Below are 3,688 nucleotides of genomic sequence, written 5' to 3'. Positions count from 1 at the left end.
AGTAGATAATGGTCGTTCCAGTACACGGAATCGGACAGGTGCAGTTACACACCGTCCCTACGTGCTGAGCTTCTCCCGTTTCGCTCGCAGCTACTCAGGGAATCCCGGTTGGTTTCTTCTCCTCCCCTTATTAATATGCTTAAATTCTGGGGGTTGTCTCACATCACTTGAGGCCTACAACAAAATCAGTCACATTCCATTCGTTTCGAACCCGGGGCATAGCGAACCGATATATACGCAACAACACTTCACACACACACACACACGGATTGGGCAATTTACGGTCATTTTTGAATCAACGATGGCCCCCCCGAGCACGTTGTCCGAATATCACTCCAATAAGGACAACGAGTTCCGCTCGGCATCGTTTTGATTCGATCTCTCAACAACAACTCCCGGTCGACTTGGTCGACTTGGACCCACGATGTCTCCCCCCGAGCATGTCGAGCCAACTGCACCACTATTGTATTGGACAACATGTTCCCCTCGGGCATCGATGGGTTAATCATGCACCACTATTATAAAACCCTTTGACGTTTTCCCCCAAGCACGTTGATCCAGTATTACGACGGATACGGTCAACGAAATCTTGGACATCAAAGAGGTTTTCGATTGAATTTCCCCATGTTTCACAACGTACTCTTAGCGGTATCCTACGATACGTCTCACTCTATTTGTGTGTGTGCGCGTTTACGTGCGTGCGATTTATGCGGTTCACCCCTTTACTTTCAGCGCCCTGCGGTCCCAACAAAGGTCCCGAGCACGCCATTATGCACAGTGTGGAAGCGTGTTTCCCCCACGACACTAGACGGGCTGCTCGCCATAGTGTTCTATTGTGGCACGCTCCACCCTGAAGTTTGGTTTGTTGTATATCAAGGAATTGATAGGCACTCAAGAATGTGTGCATCGGCCGGGTTTAATCGTCCGACGCGCAATATGCGTTCAACTTATCGGTGTTCATGTGTCCTGCAGTTCACATTGTGACGCGCATTTAGCTGCGGTCTTCATCGATCCATGAGCCGAGTGATCCCCTGCCTAGGGTTTTATAGTAAGGTTCCCAATGTAACACAATCCCGGTGGTACGTCCAAAGACTAACTTTCTGACTAAGTTGTCTTTATTACCCAATAGTCCCAGGCCTTGTGACTTGTGGCTCATGTCTACGCCCATGGCCACCATTCGCTAAGATAGTTTTGAAGTCACTTTGAAGGCCCAGGAACAACTCTCTTAGCACATCGGTTAACCTGACGCCGCAGTCAACTCATGTGCTTGGATCGGATCGAGCTATTGAGTATTGGGCCTGCATACTCGCTCATCCGTATCCTTTGCGTACCGCCCCATGGCCCTTGTATGTCTGCACCACAGTTCCTGTTCGTTCCGTGCCTATGGCCGGATACGTATTGCACATCGGTATACCTGTCGCTACTCAGGCAACTCGTGTGCGTGGATTGGATCGAGCTCATGGGGTGTGTAGAGATTCCATGTTATAATTGCAAGTCCATATCCACTTTATAGGTTAAAGTCATAAGTTGTGATTGCACAACCATTCTTCATAAGAGTTTAATCACTCTTCAACTAACTTTCGTTCTGGTGTCTTGGTATCAAATCGCGTAAGACACAAGATTCTACTGGCCAAATAGAATCTAGCACATTGGTTAACCTGGCGCCGCAGTCAACTCATGTGCTTGGATCGGATCGAGCTATTGAGTATTGGGCCTGCATACTCGCTCATCCGTATCCTTTGCGTACCGCCCCATGGCCCCGTCCTTAGAGTTAATGACTAGTAGGCTTAACTCTTTGTATGTCTGCACCACAGTTCCCGTTCGTTCCGTGCCGTGGCCGGATACGTATTGCACATAGGTATACCTGTCGCTACTCAGGCAACTAGTGTGCGTGGATTGGATCGAGCTCATGGGGTGTGTAGAGATTCCATGTTATAATTGCAAGTCCATATCCACTTTATAGGTTAAAGTCATAAGTTGTGATTGCACAACCATACTTCATAAGAGTTTAATAACTCTTCAACTAACTTTCGTTCTGGTGTCTTGGTATCAAATCGCATAAGACACAAGATTCTACTGGCCAAATAGAATCTAGCACATTGGTTAACCTGGCGCCGCAGTCAACTCATGTGCTTGGATCGGATCGAGCTATTGAGTATTGGGCCTGCATACTCGCTCATCCGTATCCTTTGTGTACCGCCCCATGGCCCCGTCCTTAGAGTTAATGACTAATAGGCTTAACTCTTGTTTGTCTGCACCACAGTTCCCGTTCGTTCCGTGCCGTAGCCGGATACGTATTGCACAGTAGTAGACACCGTAATCTGACGTATCTAACACACCACTATTGTAACTCGTCGTCCAAGGACCTTTCAAGTGCCTGATGGCCAGGAGAGCTCTTACACGGCACGGAGACACAGTGATGCTCGCCCATCAAAGTGTACAACGATCGAGTTTGCTTAAGTGTCTGGGTACCTACACACCAGACACAATGCAATGGCCATGGATCCACACAAGGCACATCACATGCAGAAAGCTTCACCAGATTATGACACATACCACACTCTTGTAACTCGTCGTCGAAGGGGCGTTCAAAGTGCCTTACGGCTAGGGGAGATCTAGCACGGCACGGAGACACAGTGATGGTTGCCCATCAAAGTGTACAACGATCGAGTTTGCTTTCCGCGCAAGCGTTCTAAGTGTCTGGGTACCTACACACCAGACACAATGCAATGGCCACGGATCCACACAAGGCACATCACATGCAGAAAGCTTCACCAGATTCTGACACATACCACACTCTTGTAACTCGTCGTCGAAGGGGCGTTCAAAGTGCCTTACGGCTAGGGGGGATCTAGCACGGCACGGAGACACAGTGATGGTCACCCATCAAAGTGTACAACGATCGAGTTTGCTTTCCGCGCAAGCGTTCTAAGTGTCTGGGTATCTAAGCACCAGACACAATGCAATGGCCACGGATCCACACAAGGCACATCACATGCAGAAAGCTTCACCAGATTCTGACACATACCACACACATGCAACTCGTCGTCGAAGGGGCGTTCAAGTGCCTTACGGCTAGGGGAGATCTAGCTCGGCACGGAGACACAGTGATGGTCACCCATCAAAGTGTACAACGAACGAGTTGGCTTTCAACAAATTCTGACACATAGCAAGCGAGCGACCGAGCTACACCGAAGGCAGCCCATGGTTGGTCACTCGCGGACGATCATCAGTAATGATCCTTCCGCAGGTTCACCTACGGAAACCTTGTTACGACTTTTACTTCCTCTAAATCATCAAGTTCGGTCAACTTCAGCCATGCCAGCTGCAGCTCACGAAGGAACCGCGGAAGGTAAGCCTCCAGAAACCTCACTAAATAATCCATCGGTAGTAGCGACGGGCGGTGTGTACAAAGGGCAGGGACGTAATCAGCACTAGCTAATGACTAGTGCTTACTAGAAATTCCAGGTTCATGGGGACCGTTGCAGTCCCCAATCCCGACTAGATGGGCATTTTAGTGATTTCCCGTTCCTCTCGGAATGGGGGCGCCTATTGGCGAGAACACGCTGCGACCCACATTGTAGCACGCGTGCAGCCCAGAACATCTAAGGGCATCACGGACCTGTTATCGCTCATTCTCAGCTTGCTAAACACAAGTTGTCCCGCTAAGCAGGGCAAACGTAGCCGA

General features: G+C 49.4%; 1 non-coding gene and 1 pseudogene across 1 annotated transcript; both read right to left on the bottom strand.

Annotated features, from left to right (window-relative positions):
- The window catches only part of LOC125773108 (large subunit ribosomal RNA), a 3,606-nt pseudogene extending 3,430 nt beyond the window's left edge, over positions 1-176 (bottom strand).
- Positions 177-885: 709 nt separating this feature from the next.
- On the bottom strand, positions 886-1,043 carry LOC125773141 (5.8S ribosomal RNA). The gene has a single exon (XR_007419918.1). It is a non-coding gene; the product is annotated as a 5.8S ribosomal RNA (ribosomal RNA).
- Between the last annotated feature and the right edge of the window lie 2,645 nt (positions 1,044-3,688).

This window comes from Anopheles funestus, assembly GCF_943734845.2.
Source record: "Anopheles funestus chromosome X unlocalized genomic scaffold, idAnoFuneDA-416_04 X_unloc_22, whole genome shotgun sequence".
In the NCBI taxonomy this organism is placed as follows: Eukaryota; Metazoa; Arthropoda; class Insecta; order Diptera; family Culicidae; genus Anopheles; species Anopheles funestus.
Note: the sequence above shows the minus strand (reverse complement) of the source record. Positions and strands in the feature narration are given on the sequence as shown.